Consider the following 26354-nt stretch of genomic DNA (forward strand, 5'->3'; position numbering starts at 1 on the left):
GTTCATTGAGTCCCGCAGAACCTCCTCCAGGCTGGTAACCAGTTCTGCACCAGCGTCACTGGTTCTGCACCAGATTTCCAGGGTCCCCTGCACCACACCCAGCAGCTCTCTGAATGCCTCATCTGGGAGCTGGGCACCTGCACAGCATGGGTTGAGTTCAGAGACTCAGGCTGTACCAGGTGGGGTTAATGATCTTGTCAGTAGCCCGAGCATCAGGAAATTCTAAAAAAAGGAAACAACTAGGCTAGAGGTCAACAGTGTGTGCGCCCACATTCTGACTTGCTTAACTCCCTGTTGTGTCCCGGCATTGGTATTCCTCACGCAAACAAGCTAGGCCTGTTCCTACCGTTCCTATCTAGCTTAACGCTCATATTGATGAAGTTAGGACAACAGGTAAGCATAAAAACGAAATATTTATGCAAACTTTTCATTCAGAGATGCATATAATCAACCCACACCAGAGTCTAAGAATTCATTTAAACCATTACATATAGATGCTATATTAATTTAATTAAAAACAACTACTACCAAGCTAGAAAATTACTGTGATGTTGACTAGGCTTAGATGCCAAGAAAAGTTGTCAACTGATAACTCTAGTTTGAAGGGAAAATACATGAAACACACTGGCAAAAGCAATTTCATGTGCTCATGGTCACTGGTAGTCTCAAAAAGAGGCAGAACCTGACGGAACAAGACTATTCCTTTAGGGGTTAAGCAGGATTAGACTCCGTTTGTGCATTCTTTTCCTTTTAGTCGAGATGCTTGAATGTTTGCCATTCAGATGGCTTGGCAGGCCTGAGTTATTTAGAAGCTTAAGAACCGATGGCATTAGGTCTCATTTAGTTCTGAACCTTCTAGAACAAGCACAGTACACTATGATCCCTCCCCAGGGCTGGGGAATGCAGCCCATGGTGGCTTACGTTTTGCCTCACCCCATTTCGATTTTTATGTTCTTAGAGTCATGTTTGTTGATTCCCTGTTTAGGATCGATGCCTTTGACCTGGTTGTAGTTCTTTACTTACCTGGTTATTTTACTGACAGATATGTAAGCAGTCCTCACTGGGTGTCAGCACTTGTTCTAAGAACTTCATAAACAGGGATGGCGCTCAGGGCCTCGCTGAGCCCTCTAAAGCCCTGGGCTCAGTGTCCAGTCATGCCACAGCAAAAACTCTGTGACAGCCTCAGGAGCTAGATCCGTCCCTGACTGGTCACCATGTTCCAGGCACTGTGCTAAGAACTTGCCACACAGCGTGTGGTCACCTTCACGGTAGCCCCATGAAGCTCTTTGTCTATGGGTGAGTAAGCTAAGTCGGATGGGACTTGAAACTTGACCAAGTGACACAGCTGTACGCACACTGTGGTGTTCCTTTCCGAATGGACTCGTTTGCTCCACATTTAAAACAGTACGTAGGCTTAACTGCAGACAAATTTACTAGGGTTTCTTTAAAAAAGCAATTTGTTTCTTAGAGAAGTTTTGGGTTCATAGCAAAAGCAAGAGAAAGTTACAGAGTTATATGTACACAATGTATCTCTCATAGTGACAGAGCTTTGCATACATAGTCCATCTCCCACAGCACAGACCTTTGAGCAACTCTCCTAGCAGAACAGTGCTTTTGCTCTAATAAACAAACCTTCACTGATACTCTACACTTTATACCGAGATTGGCTTACCCCTGGGGTTGTACAGTCTGTGGGTTTGAACAAATGTAAAATTTCATGTGTATACCATTATAGCAATTCAATTAAAAGACATTATTTATAAACAAACAGAATTTTCTAAGGGCAATTTGTTTTACTCTCATATGATTAGAAGTATTTTCCCAATTTAATTATTTGCTTTTCAAATACAAATACAGGGACTAGGTGGGATTTAAATGTCTACCTTGCCAAAAAGCAAACCAAGGTCTTGTCAGCAAATGTAAGGTAACAGCGCCCTCCAGTGGAGAGAATTGGGAAAGGCTAGTGTGGGTATAAGGACCTTTCAGGCTTTTGGGATTTTCCTGGTGCTGAGGCTGGAACCCAGGGCCTTTTGCATGCTTGGCAAGTGCTTTGCTTTACCACTGTGCTACACCCCAGCCCAGGAATCGTTGCGGTTGTTCAAACCAATGCTAGCACTTTCTCAGCTCTGCTTGAGAAAGGACGCAGTATCCTGATCTGATTTGTTTCAGTATACATAGTAAGGTTAGACTGTAAACTAATACCAAGAACTCTTAAATACTCATCTGTTTTGTAAATAGCTCCTATGAATTCAGTAGTTCGCCAACCCAATATAAGTCTTGACTATCAGATGCAACTGACACTTCTCCAAAGCTCGCTTTAGGAAGGCAGGTAGTCCCCAAATACCTTACTTCTCTTTTTAGAGCATGACTTCACTTTACCATAGCTGCGCTGTGAGACAGTTTCACATTGCAATACAGATTGTCGTATGTGTGACCATGGATTTGAATTTCATTTGGCCTCTTGCTACCTCTGTGACTCTAAGCCTTTCTGTAGACCCTTTCAGAGCACTCACTACCTGAGATTAGGAATACTGACCTCACAGGCTATTGTCTAATCAGTGTACACAGTGCTTGGCACAGAGAAGACAATAAGCTCAGGAAAGGGAACAATACCCTTCACTTGTGGGTACACCGGACATAGGACCTCACACAAGCCTTCTCCACCGCTTAGGTCTGCCCCGGGCCCAGCATCCATTATCAGGAGCCACCGGGCCCCAACTGTGAGCTTCTTCTCTGATCCTGATCTCTTTCCTGCTCAGAGTCCCATATTTTCTTTCCTGGAAGACATTTCTCCATTCGTGTATTTTCACATCTCACTGTTTTCTACTGGTGGAAGTTTCCACGTTCCTGAAGCACCTAGGCTATGGTCTTTTTTTTTTTTTTTTTTAGGCTATGATCTTTAGACATCTTGATACCACACTGCCATGCTCGGCTTCTCTCATCCCCACCATTACACCCTATCAGACTTCCGTATGGGATGTGATTTATTGAAATATGTCTTACATTTTTTTTCACCCATACTGGAGTGATGGCAAAATAAGTTAGGTTTCTCCACCATTATGTAAAGATGGATACAGAATGGTCACCATAAGATACCATGAAGAGGGAAGAAGGAGTTCCAATACGAATGAATGAACTGTCTTTCTGCAGGGCCAAGAACATAGACATGAATACTGAATAAGCAAATACCGTGTGGTGGGATCCTGTTTCTGATTACATAAGAATCGAGCAGCATGGGCTTCTCAGACCTGAAGCAAGACAGAGACCATTGTGTTACTGGCTGCACACTGCTAAATATCCCTTAGGAGCAGGTACTGCACACTCAGGTCAAACCTAATACCGATTGTTTATAGAAATCATCACTTCTGAAATAATGACACTATTGTCAGCCTAACAAAAGGAGCAGAAGAGATTATTTTGCTGTCTAGAATCTTATCTTTGCAAAGGATGCAGGGCTGTACCTGACTTAGCTAGTTGGCAGATACAAAAAAAAAAAGCCCCATTATTCACATTCTGCCCTCTTTGTTCCCTGAGAACTGTCATGAGTCCTGAGTTCAGGAGGCCGGTTACTGACATGGCATTGTGTTCTAATGAAATTTGCTGGGAATGAATGGAAGACTGGAGGTCAATGGCCACAGCTCTTCATCTGGCCAAGCATGCCCAATAAAATAGCAACTCTAGTCTTGTCTTGTGTTCTGTGACGCCTGCACTGCCGGGTTCTTAAAGACTAAATGATAGGATGATAGGACCCTACCACACAGCATTCGCTTCCTGGTTTTGGTTTTATAAAGATATATTCACAGGAATGAAATCAGTTACAGCTTCCCATTCGTGCTGACTCATAGTCGAGTCCATAAAATAAGGATTTATAGATGAAACTCATTAAAGTTCGTTTTCAAGTGTCCTCCTTCAGTATTGTTTCCGTATAATTAATAGCTGGATGTGGGAGCTAATGTCTTGATCTGGCACCCTGGGGAACCACTCAATAGCTGTATGACTTTAGTCATTCGGTTCTTCTTTGTCTCAGTTCTTGTGCCATCGCGTTGGCATAATAACGCAACTTTGTCAAATTATTTAGGGGAAAGATGGCACGAGTTGATGCGCCTAGGAGCAAGTGGCTTGGTGCCGGGCACAGAGATGCAAATTCCACACTGACTTCTGTTCCCACTTCTTGGTTGATTTCCACACCTTTGACCATTTTCTCCCCTTGAGATGGCTTTTGAAATCTTCGAAGACCAGATTCAGATCTCACGGCAGTTAGTTCTAATCAACTGGGAGTCCATCACCTTTCATATGCACTGCTTAAGTACCCTGTGCCAGTATGTGGCCACTTTTGGGTGTCCTTTATGATCATTGTTGTGTTGCAGGTGAACTCTTCCATGTCTAGAAAGGTAGAGCGCTCTCTCTCTCTCTCTCTCTCTCTCTCTCTCTCTCTCTCTCTCTCTCTCTGTCTCTCTCTCTCTCTCCATGGGGATTATTCCCTGTTTATTTATTTTATATCATATCCTTCAGTGAGTTAAGTTCATTTACATCTGTGTACTGTTTGTCTATAGCTTTTAGGTATAATTTCTTATTTCAAGTTTTCGACATGAAGGTGGTTAATATACTTATTCAAATATTTACACAACGTAATGAATATGACTAGTCAGGATATTCGTATAATTTTGGGTTTGCCTATTTTTTCCTGAGCTCTTTTAAGAAGATACACTGGAGTGAATTTTAAATGTGGTCAGTGTGGCTTGATACACTCTGACAGTCTTCACTCAATATTAGCAACAGGAAAGGCATCTGTTGTTTCGGGGGCCTTCTGTCCCCTCTGAAAAAGAGGCAATCTGCTTATCCTCAGTCATAATCTGCCAGTCTCTACTCTGCAGTGGTGCTAGCGCCTTGGAAATTGTTTTCAATGACAGCAGTGAGGCATTGCCCAGGTTCTTGGGTCCCTTTTTAGGCTCAATCTAGAAAGACTGAGCCTATTTCAATTGTTTTACTCTGTTATAACTAACAGAGTATTTTATGATAATGCAAAAATAGCTGTTCACAGTACACTGGGATCTCATTCCTCAGACAAGCAGCCCATGCCTGCCAGGCAGCATTGGTGTGACCAGAGCACTTGCTCCAGATAAGAAGCTCTCAGGCCCACCCCATGTGTTCCTCCGTAGGTGAATGTTAGCGTTTGAAAAGCACCAGAATATTAATTGCCTCCTGCAGCTGAAAAATGGGGGCTTAAACTTTTGTTCCCATGAAAGCTGCTGAGATGCAATACTGGTAAAGTTGTGCTTGTCTAGGTAATAGATGCTTGCATGGTCACATTTATATATTCACATACATATATACTGAGTATATGTATGTTTATAGTGGTGAGTGTGTGTGTGCGTGTGTGTGTGTTGCACTCCCAAGCCTCTCTCAGGCTAGTCCTTGAGAACTAGGCGATATCCTTTCTTGAACATTTTAAGAGCATATTTTCCTTGATAAAATAAATATGTCTATTAATAGTTGTTTCCATTATATTTCCCAGGCAGACAAAACACAGAACTTGTCCCTCAGCCAGTCAGATAAGCTGGGGTGAGGGGACATGTGAACGGCAGCACACCCTGCCTTCCCTAGAAGGGTCACATTCATCCCCAGGGAGGTGGTCTGGACATCAAGTCCTTTCCCCATTTGAAAGGAGGCAATTGTGTGACAGGACACCAAGGGACCGTGCATCATGGAAATTCCTTGGTCTGCCCTTGTCAACAAGGCAGCAGGTGGTTTAATTGAAAGCCATGCATGTGCTGAGTAAAAGAACAGGCTGTGAGATTCTCTGCTGTCACCGAGTTACTCCTGCCAGGTGCTGGCTGGCAGGGTTTGTAAGCCTAAGTGCCCGTGGCAGGGAGCCGCTGGCTCTCACTGCATTCTGTCAGTGCTAAAGTTAGGGTCACAGTTCCCAGGGTCACATGGAAAGGTCAGAAGGGTCTGGAGCTGAAGGCTACTTTGTTAGCTCAGCAAGCCTGACTCCTAGTGCATTATGAGACTCTGTGATGTTTGTTATGTGTTAGCGAGAGAATGTGCAGACTCCCCGGCCCGACAAGAATCCTTTAGCAGAACCTGCTAGAATGGGGCTCAGGAATTTATGTCTTTAATACCCCCAAGGTTCTCCCTGGGCAGATCCTGGAACAATACCCAGATTTTATACTTTTTCCCTTTATGCTTATGACTGGTGTATGAAAAGATTATTATGTAACTTCTGGTTACTCTTTAGACTATAAAAATTATTGATTTTAAAATATTTACCTTTTTCTGCACTACTCATTAACCCTGTCTCTTTTTATTGTTAATCTACTTGGGTATCTTTGTACGTGAAGCTGAGGACAAACACACAGCTTAGATTGCCTGAGTAAATGCAATAGGTCTATGAGCTGATTGAGCTTCCTTTTTCCTTCTCTTGCTTGCTTGGCTTCTGTGGTCTTGGTTTGCAGGGCTGTGACCTGGGCAACTGCAGGGGCTGTAGTTTTCATGCATGCTTTTCTATTACCTCTGTAACCTTGCCTTTTTCTGATTTGGTGCTGGGCATGGAATTCAGGACCTCACCAAACCATGCTGCAGCCCCATGTCTCCTACCCGTGTGTGAATTACATCAACATTGGGATAAGAGGTGTACACGGGAGTAAGAATTTGGTTAACTCATTGCCCATTGAATGAGAAAGCTTTCTTTAACAGAAAACTAATTTCTTTTGAGGTTGGTATAAGGGAATTAAGAGGTAGTTGAGGAAGCAAAAGCCCTAAGTGCAATAAGTTAAAAATAATTCTGAAGAAGAATGTAGGTTGTGGTGGACTTGAAGGAAGACTAGAGAACCCCTTTGTTCTGAGCGAAAGCAGGTAGGGGCATCTTCCTGGGCAGTGCTAAAGCAGCACATCTCTCTGACATCTACCGAGGACTGGTTCAAATCCAACTAACTCCCCAGCATTAGCTTAAATTACATCTGAAAATAGATTCAGAGAGCAGACAGGGACAGAGGTCAAGGAAGGCTGGGAAGGCTTCATGTCTGGGAGGAAGAGCCAAGACTGGGTGGAGGGAAGCCCACATTTTATGCAACATGGGTCACTCCCAGGAGAACTGAGGCACCAGCCCAGTCCCTTTGGCCTTTCATGCAAGACACTCTAGACTTTCAGTTTTAGCTTTAGAAGAAGATTGCAGTCTCCTGAGATGTCGATCCGACACATTCCTGGACCCATCAGCTCTGCAGGCCTCAAGTCTCGCTTAGCTCACGTAGCCTAGCATTGAATTCCCAGTGTCATTTCAGAGTTGGCTGGTGAATTCTATGAAGATCAGGCTTTTCTGAGGCAGACCCCATGTCTGTATGTGGGGCACAGATTTCAGCTTCTGTAAGCTAAACACAAAGATGTGTTGTGTTGTACTCTGCACGAGGTGATGCAGAAGGCTTCATCAAGTCCTTCCTGTATATCCAGATATCCACAATGATCTTACAAGAGGCCAAAATAACAGGGTTTCTGTGCCTACCATGACTCGCTATGGAACCTATATATACTTCTCCAGCTTTCTGTGTAGATACTGAACCACAAGTTAATGTTTTTACTCTCATCTAGACTTCTGTGGAAGATAAACAAAAACTATATATAGAATTGTTAGCCCTGTGTCTCATATGAAGTTAGCACTCAGCAAATGCCAGCTAAACTAATTACTAATACTCTTGTTAATTTTACTCTAGAAAGTTGTTATTTTGTTGAGGTCGAAATGACTGATTTTATAAATCAGGACAAAAACAAGACAGAAAATTCGAGCATGGGTTTTAGATCCTATAACCCTCTGGATGTGTCTGGTAACCCTCCAGGTGTGTCTCCGGTACCCCTCTGGGAGAGTTCTATAACCTTCCAGATGTGTCCCATAGATACAGTCAAGCTGGCTGGGCCAGGCTGACTCTGAGACTGTTATGGAATTTTTTGTGTTCACTTACGTTTCTGTAAAGCGAAATACCCTCACATCCCTTCAGCCTGACTGCCTGCTATATAGTGGGACAACATTGTGACTATCTGTGTTTTATTGATTACCTTCCTCTTGCCACTTCATTTTCTTTACCAGTATTCTCAAAATGCAAACTTCAAAACCAACTCTCAGGTCCTTTTGGAATAAAAGATAAATGAAGCATATACTTTAGTTGGAATGTCCCCAACATACACATACACACACACACACACACACACACACACACATACACACACACATACACACACACACATACACACACACATACACACATACACATATACACACACATACACACACACACATACACACACACACATACACACACACATACACACACACACATACACACACACACACATACACACACACACACACATACACACACACACATACACACACACATACACACACACACATACACACACATACACACATACACATACACACACACATACACACACACACATACACACACACATACACACACACATACACACACACACATACACACACATACACACACACACACATACACACACACACATACACACACATACACACACACACATACACACACACACATACACACACACACATACACACACACACATACACACACACATACACACACACATACACACACATACACACACACACACACATACACACACACATACACACACACACATACACACACACATACACACACACATACACACACACACATACACACACACATACACACACACACATACACACACACATACACACACATACACACACACACATACACACACATACACACACACACACACACATACACACACACATACACACACATACACATACACACACACATACACACACACACATACACACACACATACACACACACATACACACACACACATACACACACACACACACAAGCTGATGTGCTGGCCAGGCATGGTGGCACTATGGTAGGGGGTGGATCTTTAGGAAAGGGGACATTTAGATGGCATTCAGGACATTGGGAGTATGTACTCTTAGGGGATAGAGTGGCCCCAGTTTCTTCCTATTTCTATTTTTCACTTTGATGGCCGTTTTGCTCGCCCACACATTTCTACCATGGTGTACTATCTCACCACAGACCCCAAGATAACAGGACCAATCCAATCAATCAGGACATGGAACCTTAAAAGCCGTGAGTTCAACTCAAATGTTTCTCCTTACACAAGCTGATTGTCTCATGTGTGTATAGCAATGAAGAGTTAACACAGCACAGAAAGCTGGAGTCATAGGGAAGAAAGAACGTTTGCTTCATGCGGATTTACTGTGAATGTTGGGTGGGTAAGTGAGAGGAAGTTGGACTCAGTGGTCAAACCAAGAACCAGTCTAACCAACCACACCACACGCTGGTCAGGTGATGGAGACGGTCACTAAGGGTTAAGGCAAGAACAGGCGCAGGAGAAATCTATAGCAGGGGGATTTAACCTAACCTATAGTATTAGAATGGCTTCTTGAGCAAGTGTAGTTTCAACTGGCTCTGAAGGATGGCCAGGTTAACCCAGGGTGGTTAGAGGAGGTACGCCATGAAGGCTTAGTAAAGATTGCAGAAGGTGGGTCAGAGAGTAGAGTGGCTGGGGACAGTCACAGCTCAGCCAGTGGTTGGGAGCCTTTTCAAACCTACCTTACTGGAGTCTCCAGAGAGGGGGACACCAAGGTGACACAGTTTCCATTCTTCAGGCAGGGCCTGTAGCCTGTAATATTCTCCCCATATTTTGGTTACCGTTAAAAGTTAATTCTGGCAATCCCATAGCTCATTCCTGGGACCTCTTTGAAATAAAATAATACGTGGTGCCATTTCCCTTCCTTCTGAAATTCCTATTGCTGTATTTTTAGTACATTTGGGGGGAGTAAAAAGCATCACTTACTCCTAGTTTTCCATACAACTTCTCCTGATGACTACCTCCTTTTAAAGAGGTTTTCAAAGGCTATGCAGCCTGAATTAACTTCTCTGTGAGAAAAGGTCTTTTGTGGTTTATAAATTTTAATGCAGGATACTAACTGCCAGGATATTCTTGGACCACAACCAGGGCTTTAAGCAGCCTTCTGTAGCAGCTGAAACGAGGCCAGCCTGACCCACACCTGGACATAGGGTCCTTTCATCCTTCACGTTCAAAGTCAGGAGACCTCCTGGTCTCGACCTTAGGACATCAAGACTTTCCCTTTTAAAATCCAGTTCCTGGAAATAGGTCTTTGCTGTGCTGATGGATAATTTTTCACTTCATATTTTCTTAAGGCACATAAATTCTTCTTTTTCTTCTTGCAAATAAGGGAAAATAAGGTCTGGGGTCTACGGTCTTCTCTGTATGAAGCAGCACAAACCATTGCTGTCCTGATTTTTAAATTCTTCATTAGCAACGGGATTCCTACACTGCCCTATTCATTCCCTGTTCCTCTTCAGACACTGAGGTTACTATTTTGATTAAAAGTGCTGAGTAAGAGAAAGTTGCTGAAAATTACCCTCTTAAGTGAATGCCTGAGCCTCTAACCACACAGGGACCCGCTCTGCTCTTATGACTATTTGGAGGCCCTTAATCAATGTGGCAATGAAGAAAAACTGGGGTTTTTTTTTGAGACTTGGTGTTTTGCCTTGTGCTTTCTGCATCGTTTTTTCTTCCCCAATACCAGGAAATTCTCTTGGAATAGAGAGGCACTCCAAGCCAGCCAAGTGCAGTTTTGCAAAATTTAAAAAGACGCTCCCTCTGGGACTGTAGATTGACAAGGACATCCTTCTACGTGCACAGCAGACTCACATCTTGGTCAGCTGGCCTTCTCTTCTTTGGGCTTAGCCAAGGGAGCTCAAGCTGGCTCCCAGCAAATCTGCCTCTCTGAAGAGCAGCTGTGTGCTGTGTGGGAACCATGCATGATGGGTGGGCCTCTCTCTAGACACATCCCCCTTGCTTGGCCTTAGCCAGCTGCCCATTGATTGTGGCTGAGCTGCTGCCACCAGTCAGCAGGACGGAGAGTGGGGTTTGGGTCAGGCCCTGCTTTAGGGAGAAAACCCAGCATTTAAAGAGCTGCAGCTGCTTTCCGGGTGTAGGTGTGATGATCTCTTGAGCTCAGTGGTTCTTCTGTTGGGGGAAAAAACAGGCTAAGTGACCTTTTGTGGTTATGTAAATGAAAAAGGTCACAGAAGCCATTGCTTCTGGGATATTTCTTAACAGTGTCCTTTGTGTTTGTCAAAAACTCCCCTCCCAATGATCTCAGTACGCAAATGCTAAGGAAAGCCCCTGAGAAGGAGCCTCCTAGAAAGAAATAAAATGTGACCACTACCTCCTCCAAAATGAGGGTCAGGCTTCCATACGCACATTTGAAGAACAGATGGTAGACATTAACAGGAAGTGGGGGCATCCTGGGGACCATTGCATCGCAAGTAGGAATAGCAGCCACCAGAGACTTCATTTTGATACTGCGTACTGGGAATGCAAATACAACGCAAATACCCAACCCCCAATACTGATGGGCACGGTTAATATTCGCCAATTTTTTTCCTCCAGCTTCTTGGGGCTGGACCTGGGTAGATTCAATCCAAGTAAGACTATGGTCCCAGGGAGTCTTCTCAATGGGAGTAGAGTTAACGAGGGCTTAGAAAACCAAGAGAAAGCACATGTGAAGTTGTGTGATTTCCATGTCAGGGAGAAGCCTACCAGGTGCCAAGGAATTTTTGGTTGCTGTGGCAACCAGAACAGAAGTTCATTCTGTGGGCCCCCAGCTGGTTCTTAGCCTGGGCCTCCCCTGGAGTGCTCATGCCCAGGACCGCCAGTGGAGCAAGCAGGAAGAGAGGGGGCTCAGATGGGAAAGAATGCAGAGTCCGCATGCAGATGGCCTAAAACAGGACTTTGCTGAAGGCCAGCGTGAGAAGGCAGATGGGCTTGGGCCACAGGGAACTGATTCCGGAACTTTCAACTTTACCAGGCATTATCAACGTGTTTTATTTTGTTTCTAAGCTCTTCCTTTGGATAATACATAAAGGACGAGTTAAATAAAAGATGCAAAGTTGGCTCTCTGGAGGGGAACTAACTCCTCCCATTCTGCAAAAAATAACCAGGTTTCATTGCACTGCTATGTCTGCCATGAAAAATACTCAAAAGCGAAGTGTACTGCAGAAAGGGATTTGCGCCCAACTGTTCACATTTCTTTCCTGCTAGAGAAGGAACGCAGGGCTTCTAAGTGTTAGGCAAATGTTTTACCATTGAGCTACACTCCCCAGTTCTTGGAACTGTTGTTAAAAAATAGATATCAGCTCTGCTACTTAGCACTGTATGGCCTCGGATACATCATTCAGCCTTTCGAGTGTATAATAGGGGAAGGGGTGCTTAGTACCTATGAGGTAGAGGCAGACCTTTAATAAGGCCTGTTAGGACCAGAGTAAGCCCATTAAAAATGATAACTATTAATAGTGATCATGATGAGATAAGAACTAACTGTGCCCTTTTAAAAATACCTCAAGCATTCCTGACCTAGGCAATAAAAGTCTGTGATCTTCCTGTTCAGATACAACAACTCTGAGCTAGTTGTTCTGAAAGTTTAAATCACTGATGTGAGAGCAGAATGTTTTATTTATTCCTTCAGAATTTCATGCCATATATTTTTTTAAATCATATTCATTTTCCTTCCTCATTCTTCCTGGATTTACTCCTACCTTTCCACCCACCGAACTTCAGATCCTCTCTCTCTCTCTCTCTCTCTTTCTCTCTCTAAAATATGGCATGCTTCAGAAATTTGGGTGTCATCCTTGCACGTGGGCCATGTTAATCTTTTCTGTATGGTTTCAGTTTTTGTTTATGTGCTGCTGAAGGGAGCAGAGTATCACTAGCTTCTTTTCTGGGAAAGAACTCTGTCACTGGGAATCAGCTTCCAGCTCTCCCACCTGGAGTACAGGGCCTTTGGAAGTGAGGTTCCCTGCTGTCTCCTGGTCTGCAGCTGGCATCAGCCCTTCCTGCCCACCATCTTTCTACTCTTCTCAACTTCCATTTAATTTTAGAAACTTGTGAGACTTCCCAGGGTCTCGTGCTTCTCTGGAAGGTAGGATCTTAGAGCGGTGGCTATTTCTCACACTTGAAGCCCAGTCGTAGCTTGCTTCTGTTTTGGAGGGCAACTGCCTTTGAGTTTTACTTAAGGGAGCCTGTTCTTTAAGACTCAGGAAGACCGACGAAGAGCAGAAAGCAAGTCCCAGGTGCATTTGGGGTTCCATTCTTGCTGCCAACACCTCCACTGTTTGTATGCACAGAGGCCTCTGCAAGGACCACCCTTTAGATCACACTCTGAGATGTCCACAGCGTGAGTGCATTAGCTACCACCAAATGGGTCTTTGCTGCTGTGAAGTAGTAATACCACGTGGAGGTATTTACTTGGTAATTTATTGAACCAGAGTTGTCTTCGGTTAGGTTTAGACAGAGCTGACTACTGCTACTTTGGTTTGCAGTTCCTTTGAGTCATTTCAAGTTTTCTCTGTGCATCCTCATCTTTGGTAAAAACCCAACAACTCTGGGCATGGCTTTTGTCTCCTCTGCATTTGAGTGGTTTTCTCATGGGAAGAAACGAGAGCACACCTCGGCTAAGCAAACACCTAACCCTGGGGATCCGGTTTCATGCTAACTGCTTGCCTGCCTTCTAAAAACTCTTAAAACCATATCTTGGAGAAATGGATACGGCTTTGTGTGCCTGGGTCCCTTCTCTATTCTCACCCACTCCATCTTTTCTGGTTTTTATTACATCTGTTTAACCCGAAATGTTTTACTTTTACAAACTCTGTCAGCAGAGACTCTCAGTTCTATTACTGGACTTTCCTATGCAGTGTGTTAGTTCCTAAACATATCCAATGTGTACAAGCATTTTTACAAGGGTTCTGATGATCCTGCCCATATGAGGTGTTTGGCAGCATGAGCAGCTGATGAAGCACTAAGGAAGCCAAGAGAAAGAGGTGCACCCTGGGATATCCGGATATCCTGCCTCTTGGAAGACCCCTCATATCAGTATTTTATAGATAAGAGACCAGAAATATATATATATATATATATATATATATATATATATATATATACAGACCTTCCAAATACTGAGATAATTCTATTCCAGAATAGGTGTCTGAAGTGAGAAGTTTGTGGCTAGATAACCACCTGCTAGGTCCATCATAAAAGATCAAATGCTCTATGTACACACGGAACTTCTGAACTATAGAATTATTCTAAACAGCAAATCCAGACAAACTTTGATTTCTAGTGATATGGTCTGCCAAACATAAATTCATTTAAAAAATGCTCTACCTATCAAGATTTAACTTAAAAGAGAAGCTCAACATCTTACTTGCCTACAATGTACTTTCTAACTAGAGTTTCTATACATTTGAACTTTGTGTTTCCTGGGTTTTTAGAATATGAGGCTCTCCCCATTCCATGTCCTTCATTGCCAGTGAGACATCTGATAATTTTCTCTTCATGTGGTGTGAGATTTGTATCCTGTTAAAATGTTAGACTCCGTAGGTTGCCACTATTAAACCCATGGTTACAGAACAGATTCCTCCAGATACCCAATAAATGATAAACTTTGGAGTAGGTTCAAGTGTCTTGGGCTTTCTGGCAACAGATTAAAAAAATAACAAGAAAGAATGCCAAAGGATGCATTTCTTAAAGTGTACCGGGGAGAGTATATATCATGGGAGGAGTGTACAGCAACCAGACCGCTCACTCTGTGGTCAATAAATAAAAGAAAGTGAGAGGGGTTGAGAGTCCCACAGTTTCCTTCGAGGACACACCTTCCCACTCACTGCCACCTGTCCACCTGTGTCTTCCTACTAGCCCTTCCGCTTAAAGGCTCTACTGCCTCCCAGTAGTACCACCTGGAAGCCAAGCCTTGAACATGTCACATCCCCTCCACAGCACATTTTATGTTCTAAACAATGTCCCCCGGCTTTCATTTATCCTTCATAGATCATATCTTAAACATGGGCTGACGAAAGATTTATAACTACTTTTCTATATGAGCTAGGTCTTGATTTCTCCTTAGGGAGGTCAAAACCAGAGGTGCTGTTTTATAGCTCCTGCATATTGGACCCTCTGGGATTCCTGTCCCTGACCAGATCAAGCTGCTATTGCTCCTTAGATTGGGGCTGGTTGAGCAGTTACTGGAATGTCCAGGATGTAGATTGTTCATCTGAGGTAGACACTGGACAAAGAGAAATATCACTTTAAATTACAGAAAGAGGACAACGTCATCTTTGAAGTGCTGAGTCAGCAATGTGAAGGGTGGCAGCAACTGATCACAGGTGTGGAAGCCTAATGAAGGGCATCCCTCTGAGCTCTCAGTGAGTGGAAAAAGCCCAATTCTGAGTTTCTGAGGATCTCTAACTAGCACACGAATGAAGAAGAAACACAGAAAGACAAATACAGACCCAGGACTGCCATTGAGGGTAGGCGAACCTTATGTGACTCAAGGCAAAAGGAGGTCACCTAGCGATTGTAAGAAACCTCTGCGTCTTCTATATTTCCACATATTTGATTACTGGATTTCTTGAGCAGATTTGTTTCAAATTAGAGCTGTAAAGTGGACTTTCCTCCATGTTCTGGGAAGATGGGAAATCAAAGAAATATGTTTCAAATCTTAACTTAACCACTTTAATAATTGTTGGTATTCACTTTTTAAAAATTAAGGAAAGGCCCTGGAGAGATGGCTCAGTGGTTAGGAGCATTTGTTGTTGCTCTTACAGAGGACCCAGGTTCAGTTCCCAGAACCCAAATGGTGGCTCACAAACACTTGCAACTCTAGTTCCAAGAGGACCAATATTCTCTTCTGACCTCTGTGGACACCAGGCATGCACGTGGTATGCATTTATATAGGCAGACAGGACACTCACATATATAAAGTCTAAAATAAAATGAAATTAAAGAAGTATAAAAATGAGTTGCTTCTATTTTATTGAAGAAATGCTAATTATTGAGATGATGTAGCAGTGAATGTCGTGCTAAATTTAGGAAAATCCATTTATAACTATCTTAAGTGTTTAATATTGTTATACATACATATCTTTGATAGTTATATACTTATGTGATATGAAAACTCATAAGGTTCTAAAAAGTTTTCATGAAAACAGCAATCCATACTCCTCTTCCCATTTTTCACTTTATTTACCAATTGAATGTATCAATTCTTTTGGTACTTGCTTTGCATACTTAAACAGTATGTGCGTGTTCTTTTTGATTTTTCATACTTAAGCTTTTTTTAAAAATGACTTCTTTTAAAAAGGAGATATGAATTAGATCTCTTCCACCTTCCACCTACAAAACACTCCTCCTACACACAGCTTCTATCTCCAACACAGGTACACACACACACACACACACACACACACACACATTCATGCTGTCCTTCTTGGTCCTCTTCTTCCAAGATGGTATTGTTACAATTTTTTGTTAAATAGGAGTTAATCTGGAAAATCCCACTCATGGATGATGGCAAAGTGGAACATTATCATAACTTTAATCCTTCCTAACCTGTTCCCCCTACCCTGGAGTTATTGATTGAAATTTTTTTGATTAGTAAAAACATATCATTAGCTCAAAACTGATCATGCAAATAATTTCTACACACATTCAGATGTATTACACATTCTACAAACTTTATGTTCTTGGAGAAAAGTCTCCAAATAAGTCCTAGTCAGTCTTGACTTTATCCCACAGTACCCAAAACAGTTGATACAGGTTGGTCCCAGATGGTAGGAAGTCGTCGTCTGCAATGGATAGCCTCCGTTTTAATTTTTTTTCCTAGACAGGGTTTCTCTCTCAGGACAGCCCTGGCTGTCCTGAACTCACTTTGTAGACCAGGCTGGCCTCAAACTCAGAGACCCACCTGCCTCTATCTCCTTAGTGCTGGGATTAAAGGTGTGTGCCACCACACCCAGCTGTAATTTCTTTTCAATGTCTCATTCAAGTGGACTATAACCTTCAGTTGCTTCCTAAGACATGATGGAGAATTATAAACTATTTTGAGACCTTATGTTTTAGAGTGTCTTTGTTTTGCTATTTACTTGGGTAACAGATTTATGAAGGTTCAATATAGAACACAAACTGCTTCTCCACCTTTTCTGTTCTACTTAAGATTTAGATTTCTTGGCAATGTTTAGTTCCACAACTCTACTAGTGTTCCCTCCTCTCCCGTCTTTTGATTGAGTGGTTGTTTGCTGTTATGCCCAAGTCTGCAAAGTCCCCCACCCCAAATCCACAAAGTCCCCCAAAAGCCAACAAGGAGACCGAGTTCTGTATGTGAAAGCAAAGAGCCTTTATTTTAAGCAAGTTTGCAAACTCTGTCTCTCCGCATGTCCAACGTGTTGGAATAAACGAAGAGCCCCAAGCTCAGTTAGATTTGGGTTTTTATAGTAGAAAAGGTGGGGATGAGGGGTTTCTGAAGTTCAGGACCCTTGATTGGCTGACATTTGTCTAGGGTGTCCTGGTGAGTGTGTGCTGGCAGGTGATCCTATCTACAACGGTTGGAACCAACCTTTGGATGGTCTGTTCTTGGGTGGTGCTCAGGTTATCTAGTTTATGGTCCTTCCTGCAACCAGGTATTGCTTCAGGGTAGACTCGGGCCTGTATTAAACTTATCAAGGGCTGAGTCTTACACTGGCAGGTGATAATGGTTGGAAGTAAAGAACTTCCTTTGGGTGATCTGTTCATATTTAGCTTATCATGGCTGGCTCCTACATTTGCCATTCCCAAATCTCTGGACTATTGCAGCAGAGCATAGTCTTCTCTTCCCTGGACTCCACCTCTACATCCCTTCTCTCCCTCCCTTCTTTCTCCCTGGTCCCTGATATGCATTGTGTGAACTGGCTGGAGTAGCTTCCCCATGCATGAGTGGACATAACTCAAGAGTGCTTGATAGGAAAGGCGAACAGGTGTGTTTCAAATGGGAGTTCTGATATGCCTGTAACATGGGAGTTCTCCTGATACGCCTGTAGCCATGCCAGCAGCATTGAGACCCTACTATCATTGAAAGGGAGCAAATACCTTTTAAACAGCCCACATTTCTACTGAGAGGACGTGGCATCATTGCTGGATATCCAGGACAACTTCCTACAGACACTGCTCGTTTACAGCTAGAGATAAGGAACTCGGTGAAAGTTTAGCTTTGTCTTATTTGACAAGAAGAAACTTCAATTTTAAAAGAGCCTTATAGGTGGAGGTGTGGGTGTAGGCGTGGCTCAGTGATTAGACGTGTTGTCTAATACACAAGAAACCTTGGCTTCTATCCCCAGCATCGAAACAAATCAGTTGCCAACACAGGTGAGGAAAAAAAACCTAGTAGTTATTACTGGAACCTGTGTAGGTAGAAAAAACAAGTTCCTCACACTCCAAATGCTGCCTGATGGTGTGAACCTGATGTTCCACACGCTTGACCCATGGTTTGGGAATTTTCTAACAGACTTCTCATCTGCTTGAACTTGGAATTGTTTTGGCTCATCCTTATGAAAATGGTAGCAAGAGCAACTGTGAAAGGCCGGGTATCAGTTATAACTAATGAACTACTAAGCATAGGCAGGCAGTACAAGGCTAGATGCCTCTGCGCCTTCTTGCAGCCAGTTAATGCTGATCTATTAGCACTTCCCATTCGGTATTTGGACAGAATGTCATTGTATATTTTATTGCTTTAAACTGACCATTTTCCTGGGGTGTTGTCACCCTCTCTTGAGTTCTTCAGGACTGTCAGGGAACATGGAAGCAAACTGTGTCTCTGCCTTCCAGGTCAAGGTGTTGGCATTTGGTTTCCCCACATGCTGCCCATGGCTCTTCCTCCCTCCCTTTCGTTCCACTCCCCTTCTCTCCCTCCTTTCTCCTCTATTCCAGATTTTAAAAAAAAAAAAATCAGTGTGCTTTTTGTACGTGTGAAGCTGGCAAGAAAGTTTTTCCCCATGTGTGGGTGGATGTAACTCCAGGATGGAGCCTGAGATTTAGCTGCACATCCTGCTCTTTGAAGAGTCGTTTTATGAAGAATGCTGGGAATGTTTCCTGGGAAGCCAGGCAACTCAAAAGCCAGGCCCCATTTCCATTCAGTCTACCACAGAAGGGAGAGGGTGTCAGTAGGATGAAAGAGCACCCCATTGTGATTCTGGAGACTGCCCCAGAGACCAGAGGAGACTGGCTTTTCAGCTCATCAAAAGTTAAAATGACCAGCCATCTCCCCTCTTCTTAATGTAAGACAGAGAGACATTCACAGACTCCTCTTAATAGCATCGGTGCTTCTGCTATTTGCTGTTGAAGAAAACAAAAACAAGACAAATAGCTATTTTTATCCATTATTCTTTCAAGTAAATGCAACTCTTACTAACCACAAGGGTATAAAGACAATGGTATGATCCAGTAACCAGACAGTCCGTGTATTAGCTGGGGATTTCATGCATCTTCTAGCAGAGCCCTACCTAACTATGGCAGACTAGATATGTAAAAATCAAAGCCCTGGAACACAGGATTCTAGAGGCAAGTTAGAATGTTTAGAGCCCAAATCTTTGACCCCTACCCCACCCTCATGGGTTCAAAGTAGCTGCTGAGCTCCTGTTATGGTTACCACACTGCTCTTCCTGCAGCTCAAGAAAGGAAAGGCCATAGAAGAGCAGACAGTTCTTTATGGAAGACTTTTATTCTGTTATGCTTATTTTATTGGCCACCCTGTCTGCAACAGAACCTGAAGGACATAGCTTCACAGATACCTATGAGGACAGAAGATGGCAGGGAGGGAATTTGAATAGATTAGCAGCCTTTGGCTGTTTGACAGGCTATGCTGGATGCCTCTAGGCTTATGTGCAGAGCCATCTTGGTGTGTGGGACAGAGGCCACAAGACTCCTCACGTCTGCAATGCTCCATGGCTCCAGGAGAAATCTTAAGGCACTGGATTCAAGGTACTTCTCAAAGCAGGCAGTCAAAGATAGCAGTGAGGAGCACTCAGTGTGAAGTCAGATGTGGATCGGAGTCCCAGCTGTTCATCAAGCAAGTTGCTTGACTCCTCAGTAGCTATTTCCCCAGGAGAAGGGAAATACTCATTGAGTGTTCCTTATCTGAAAAGCCTGGCATTAGACGTGTTTTGCATTTGGAAATACCTGCATTTAATAGTGACATATCTTGGAGATGGGGCTGAGGTCTAATGAGATACATGTATGTTATAGATACACCTTGTACACATACACTGACTGTCATCTTCCACAGTGGTTTTAATATGTCATATGAGGTTGCATGTGGTGTTTTGACTTGTAGTATTCTATGACATTCCAGGAATTTCAAGTTTTGGATAACTTTGGATTTCAGATGTAGGCTTATAGTAATAAGGTCTGCCTAATGTTTTGTTTGTTTTTTTTAAATGGGAGTGTCTCAAATGTATCCATCCAATAAGACTGCCAAGTTGAGTAGCCCAAGCTTGCATTCTAACTTTCAATTTATGTGTGAGGGACATAGGACCTGCAAGATCCATACCTCTGAATCCCACTTAGTAGCTACTTGGGGTGGTTCAGGGTCACAGCCTCTCTGTCAGCCACAAGAAACCACAGCAGGTGTCAATTAGATTTCAGCAGTGAGAGGCAATCTGTGCCCCGGAGGTCTGCTTGGGGATTGGCCTTATAGTTGAGGGGTTTCACTTTTTATACTAGCTCATTTACAGATGTTTGATCAGGTGTGAATTTCTACCAAGAAGACGGTACAGAAGAAATTTAACATGTGAGCCTGAAATGCCTTACGAAGGGTCAGACTTTATGGGAATTACCGCTGGACTTTTAAAATATTGAACAAAGTTGTTTTTCATTTCCTTGTGCCGCTCTTGGAAGGAAGGTTCAGAAGTTCACAGTGGCCACACTGGCTCCTGTCACAGAGCTGCCTTTGTTCCCGTCTCTCCTCCTTCCTCACCTTGCAATCGCCCAATGGTTTTGACCATCTATCTGACGCCTCTTTCAGTTCCCATTCTCAGAAGTTAAGGACCCTGAAGAAGAGATTCCCTGCTCTTCTGGAGTGACACCAGTCTCTTTCCATTGTTCACGTCAGAGGTTATTAGAGTTTATCATGTGCTGACTCAGGTCTGAGTGCTTCCCATTAAGCAACTGTGAAACCACCAGGCATAGAAAGTTGAGGCAAAACGGGGGGTAGGGGTGCTTAATAGCCGAAGATTGTGTGCTAAGAAATTATCAGGCTAGGATTTGAACCTAGGTTCTTACCCAATTATAGAGCACACATGGCAACCATTTTAATAAATGTGTCAGTTTCCCCCACAAAAGGTTCCACTCTGTAGCCCAGGCTGACCTTGAGCTCATAGTAATCCTGCTACCTCAGCCCTTCAAATGCTGGAATTACAGGTGTGACCTACCACATACACCTGTTTTTAGCGTCTTTCAGGACACAGCTCAGGCTTTCAGTGAATTTGTATGGTTTCTCTCACTGACCTCAGCCATTTCTTGATACCCACTGACCTCAGCTATCTCTAATACCCACTGACATCAGCATCCCCGAACTCTTTATCTTCACAGATGAAGAGTATACCCATTAAACACCTGTTACCTTCCTTGTTGTGTTCTTGCTATATTTTCCACCTTATGAATATGTCTATCCCAAGTTCTCCTGTAAGTGCAATCATATACTATTTATTCTTTCTTGGTTGACGGATTTCACTGAGAATAATGTTCTTCCAGTTTGTCTGTGTAGAAGCATGTTAGAATGTCCTTCCTCCTCCTCCTCCTATTCCTCCTGCTCCTCCTGCTCCTCCTCCTGTTCTTCTTCTTCTTCTTCCTCCTCCTCTTCCTCTCCTTCTTCTTTATTTGGTTTTTTTTTTTTTTGAGGCCGGGTTTCCCTATAGCTTTGGAGCCTGTCCTGGAACTAGCTCTTATAGACCAGGCTGGTCTGGAACTCATATCTGCCTGCCTCTGCCTCCCGAGCGCTGGGATTAAAGGCGTGTACCACCACCACCTGTCCTGTGCTTCCTTCTTAATGCTGCTAAATATTACATTATAAGCACCCATCACATGGAGTTTACTAGTTCTTCTGTCACTAGATTGGGTTCCACCTTTTGGCTGTTGTGAGTAGTATTGCCGTGGACACCAGTGTGCACCTAGCCCTAGGTGATGACGAGTTTTATGTCAACTTCACTTGAGCTAGAGTCATTTTAGAAGAGAGAACCTCAGTTGAGAAATGCACCCACCAGACTGGTGTCTGGGAAAGTGTGTGGTATATATTGTGATTGATAATTGATGTGGGAGGCGACAACTGGCTGTGGGCAATGCCACCGTGCCACCCCTGGGTTGGTGCTATAAGAAGTCAGGCAGAGAAAGCCATAAGGAAGAAACCAGCAAGCAGAATTCCTCATGGCTCCTTCAGTCCCTGCCTCCAGGTTCCTGCCCTGACTTCCTTTGATGAAGGACTGTGATGCACAAGTGTAAGCAGAATAAGCCTTTTCCTTCCCAGTTTGCTTCCGGTCATGGTGTTTTATCACCACAATAGAAACTCTGAGACACCCTGCTTTCCTTCTTGTGTGTAAAGACCTGGAAGTGCGATTGCTAGATCACAGAGAGGTGTCATGTTTCCTCTTTTGAGGGACTTCCACACGCCTTATCATAGCATGGTACCTAATTTTACATTTCTGTCAATACCACACAAAACTTTCAGTTTTTCTACTTCCTTACCAATGCCCCATTTTTGACAATAGCCATTGTTGTAGAGTGCACCTCATTATGGTTGGGTATATATTATTTTTCACACAAGGAAAAAGTTGTTCTTCACCCTGACTTTGAATGGGAGTGACCACAACTTATTATTTGAAGAGGAAAAATTAAAAAGCCAGATCCCTCCACCAAAGGCAACCCAGGACACATTTGACAGCCTATGCTTAGGCTAAAAGAGAGACGTGACCTTTAACAGGAACTGGCTGCGCCACCAGCCTTTGCTGTTCCTTACTGACCTCCCGGGAGAGTCTGGGCTGTGAAACCCTGTCCTGACTCCGTGGGTGGGGAATGTGCTGCCTCACACATTACTAGGGGCAGCTTTCTGTGGCCGTTATGTAAAAAGGAAAGTGTCTTTCCTCGTGTAAGGGTCAAGCATAGACGCCACTCCAATTTCTGCAGAGGTGACAAAGACTCAAGGCTGAGATCCACACATGGAGAACCTTCTGTTTTAGCAGTAGACAGAGCATCAGTGCACTGCTGTTTGTGAAGACCTTGAACATGCTAGTCAGGGGGAAGACTAAATTGAAATAAAACACTTCCTTATTTCTCTTTTTCTAAACTTTCACTTATTCCACTGTGCATTGGTCTCACAGTTTTATGTTATATATGTGATGGACAGAGGTAGATGTTGTTTGTGCCTTCCTCCAGGACACATGGTTGGTCAGAAGACACGGGATCACAGCCTGTGTGTTATTCAGCCTTCGAATACTGTCACGAAGTACTTGAGATATTAGTGTATTAGGAGGAAAAGTTTATTTTGGTGACTTAAGAAGTTTCAGTCCATGGTTGCTTGACTCCATTGCTTTTAGGCCTATGGCAAGGCAGACCATCATGGTGGGAAGGAAGTGGTAAAGACGTTTGTTCATCTAATGGTGACCAGAAAGGAAAAAGAGAAAGGATGCCGAGGTCCTATTATCTGTTTCAAGGGCACAGTCACAATGATCTAACTTCCTCCCCCTAGGCTCTACCTGGTAAAGGTTTTCCCATCTCCCAGCAGCATCCGCTGATGCCCAAACTTCTTATACACAGATCTTTGGATAATGTTTTTTCAGACCACAGTTTTTGGCATCCAGCTCTAAGTCAGTAATTCGTTTTGACAGAGATGATCCCATAGATTGAACACTGTGATGGCTTCGGGTAGCTTCCCTTCTTCAGGACTTTTCTGGGCTTGAAGCAAGTTACTCTGTTGAGTGGTTCAGAGAGTGTTCACCTTTACCTTAGTATTTTGAAGTCCAGTGCAGTGCAGTTTGGTGAGGACAGGCATATCTCAAGGGGTTTTCTTAGCTACCAAATCCCCCTGCAAATTATTAATGTTTAAATTGGTCAGGTCTCTTCTGTTTATCTTAAATTTATTATTTTGATATGTGTGTGTATGTGTGTGTGAATTTGTATGTGCTAATGTGTGTAAACATGTATGAAGATGACAGAGATCAATCCTGAGTACTGTTTCTCAGAAGCCATCCCTCATGCTTTCTGAGACAGTATCTCTCATTGACTGGGGCCTGCTGATGAAGCTAGGCTGGCTGACCAGTAGGCCCCAAGGACCTTCTTCTTTCTCTGCTTCTCCAGCACTGAGATTTCAATTGTACACCACTATACTCAACTTTCTAAAAGAATTTTAATTATTTATTTTAATGAAGGGGAAATTTCATGTCAAGAGTGTAGAGGTCAGAGAACAGCTTGTAGGAGTTTGTTTGTAGTGGTATTTTATTTGTATTTTGATAAATAAATCTTGCCTGAAACCTAGAAAAGCAAAGCAGCAGAGCCACTAGAGAAACTTTACCTCTACCAAGGCTGGGCAACCTCAGACTAAGCAGAGAGCCTCTCCCCTCTCATTTCATATTCCCTCTAGTGCTGGGATTAAAGATGAGGCACCACTATCTCAATTTGTTTCTGCATTGATCTCATATAGCCCAGGGTGGCCTTGAACTCACAGAGATCCATCTGTCTCCCAAATCCTGAGATTAAAGGTATATGTCACCATTGCCTGACCTCTAGTGACTTCAGCTTTGCCTCTGGTCTTCAGGCTAGATTTATTTGTCAAAATACAAATAATATATCACTACATTTGTTCTCTCCTTTTCTGTGAGGATTTCAGACATCAAACTCAGGTTGTCAGGCTCTGCAGTGAACATTTTTACCTGCTGAGCAAGTTTTTCACCAGCACTCCCACCCTGTCTCTCAATGCTAGGTCCAAAAGATGTAACTCAGGGTCTCATTGTCTAACAAGCTTTTTATCAAATGAGCTCTCTTTAAGATCCCTGTCTTAAGTTTAGAAACCATTGCACACATCTGTGATGATATACAAATCACTTTCTTGAACCACGATGGCATAGACTAATGAATTCGCCATTACTGTTGTCGTCAGAGAACATACTGACCACGCACTGATTGTATGACTGACAATGTCCTTTGAATTACTATTGTCTTTCAGCTTGGATTGGAGTGGTCTGAGGTTGGCACACAGGCCTGGGCGGGATTTTCCATAGACAATCTAGCTTCTAGAATCTGCTAACTAGCTGTTTATCACAGAGGATACACAGATGTCTGTGCATGCAGTTTGTGAAGCTGTTGAAAGACTACAGGGAACTGACTTAGATTTCCAGCTACTCTCCATAGAGTTCACCCATCAACTTGGGTGGCCTCTGCTGAACATGAGCCCCAAAGCATGATGAAGCTGCTGTTATGGGGCACCAAAGAGCAGGGCTTGAAGGTGTTGGCTTACTAGAACACGGGTGGAGACATGATGATGGTTTCTTTAAATAAATCAGCTAACAATAGTCTCTTTCTTCTACATTTAAAAGATAAGATAAAGCTTCTTCACGTGACCCACTCTAGTTTGTCTTCTGATATATATCTGCTTGCACAAAGCATAACTTGTGTTTCATGTTACAGATCTTAGCCTAAGTGCTACAGTGCCATACTAGACACCATGACTGGAAGAAAGAGTTTTAGTTATTCTGGAAACATCCATCGTTGTATGTTGCTGTTGGAATGAAATTCTCAGAACTTACTTTAAAGGTTGTTTATGTGCAGCTATTCCACAGGGCTAGCTCTCTACAGTAAAGCTCAGGTCAGCTACCCAGACAACTGTTCTTCTGTGTCAAAGTAACGTACAGGTACTTTGGAAAATTAAAATACTCTTGTCCCCCATTTCATTTCATCCTTACTGAGCCAAAAGCAAGAGAATTGAATAAGACATTGTACTAGGAAATGACAGCAGGGAATGGAAGCAACTGGTCATTAAGTTTGGGGTTAATGACACATCCAAAACATTAATACAAAGAAAGGAAGATGGGAAAGGGGAGAGTTTTAAGGTCTTGGACATAATAAAATATTGTTTATGATAAGATAGTATTTTTTAATTATTACTTTTATTGTATGTATGCTTGGCCTGCATATATGTCTATGCACCAAATGTGGGCCTGGTGCCCTTGGAAGAGGGCATCAGATCTCCTGAAACTTGAGTACAGATATTTGCGAACTGCCGTGTGGTTGCTGGGAATCAAACCTGGCCCTTTGCAGGAACAGCAAGTGCTCTTAACCATTGAACCAGCACTCCAGACCCTTATGATACACTAACATCAGTCTGCTTCCTTAACCCTTGCCAACCTTTTCAACACCAGGTTTAAAGAGTG

The 26354-nt window shown here is 43.1% G+C and overlaps 1 protein-coding gene and 1 non-coding gene across 4 annotated transcripts in view; one reads left to right on the top strand and one right to left on the bottom strand.

Annotated features, from left to right (window-relative positions):
- Mylk4 (myosin light chain kinase family member 4) overlaps positions 1–26354 on the top strand; it is a 79955-nt gene that overhangs the window by 14139 nt on the left and 39462 nt on the right. The gene's annotated exons all lie outside the window — the stretch shown is intronic.
- Positions 12731–12837, bottom strand: LOC142849161 (U6 spliceosomal RNA). The gene has a single exon (XR_012910554.1). It is a non-coding gene; the product is annotated as a U6 spliceosomal RNA (small nuclear RNA).

Source organism: Microtus pennsylvanicus, chromosome 4 (assembly GCF_037038515.1).
Source record: "Microtus pennsylvanicus isolate mMicPen1 chromosome 4, mMicPen1.hap1, whole genome shotgun sequence".
Taxonomy (NCBI): Eukaryota; Metazoa; Chordata; class Mammalia; order Rodentia; family Cricetidae; genus Microtus; species Microtus pennsylvanicus.